Here is a 689-nt window from a genome sequence, read left to right as displayed (position 1 = left end):
TATATATATATATATATATATATATATATATATATATATATGTATATGTGCATACATACATACATACATTCATTCATTCACACACACACACACACACACACGCACACATGTATTCCTGCCAGCGTTTATATTATATATATATATATTTTAGAAGGTCGATTGTTATGACCAGCCAGTTTGATCATTGGTTTTGCAACTATAAAGTGCTTAGCTGTATGGGTGACTTACCTATACAGCTAAGTGCTTTATAGGTGTGAATTCAATGGTCACTCTTTGACCTGCCATAACAATCAACCTTCTAAATATATATTACTGTCCCAATGTTTTAGAGTTTGCTTCTTTTCCATATAGAGAAACTACAGACAATGTGTGTGTGTGTGTGTGTGTGTGTGTGTGTGTGTGTGTGTGTGTGTTTATACATGAATATGTTCATTTGTTCTTTCTTTCACATCTGCGTTTTCAAGTCAGCATAGGCTGGGCAGTGACTTACTGAAGAAAAGCTACATGTGTAATGTAGGAATGGTCTAACAACTATAATACAGTGATATAATGCAAAATGACAGTAATATTTGATTTTATAGCCAGTGTGCTAACATCTTGTCTATCTTTATATGTTAAGTGAAATAGGAATGGTAGAATTATATAAATATATATATATATATATATATATATATATATATATATATATA

The 689-nt window shown here is 30.5% G+C and overlaps 1 protein-coding gene across 1 annotated transcript in view; it reads right to left on the bottom strand.

Moving 5' to 3' along the window:
* The window catches only part of LOC106873829 (pleckstrin homology domain-containing family H member 1), a 949,845-nt gene that overhangs the window by 434,134 nt on the left and 515,022 nt on the right, over positions 1-689 (bottom strand). The window lies entirely within an intron of this gene.

Source organism: Octopus bimaculoides, chromosome 6 (assembly GCF_001194135.2).
Source record: "Octopus bimaculoides isolate UCB-OBI-ISO-001 chromosome 6, ASM119413v2, whole genome shotgun sequence".
Classification (NCBI taxonomy): domain Eukaryota; kingdom Metazoa; phylum Mollusca; class Cephalopoda; order Octopoda; family Octopodidae; genus Octopus; species Octopus bimaculoides.
This window is presented reverse-complemented; position numbering and strand designations above follow the sequence as displayed.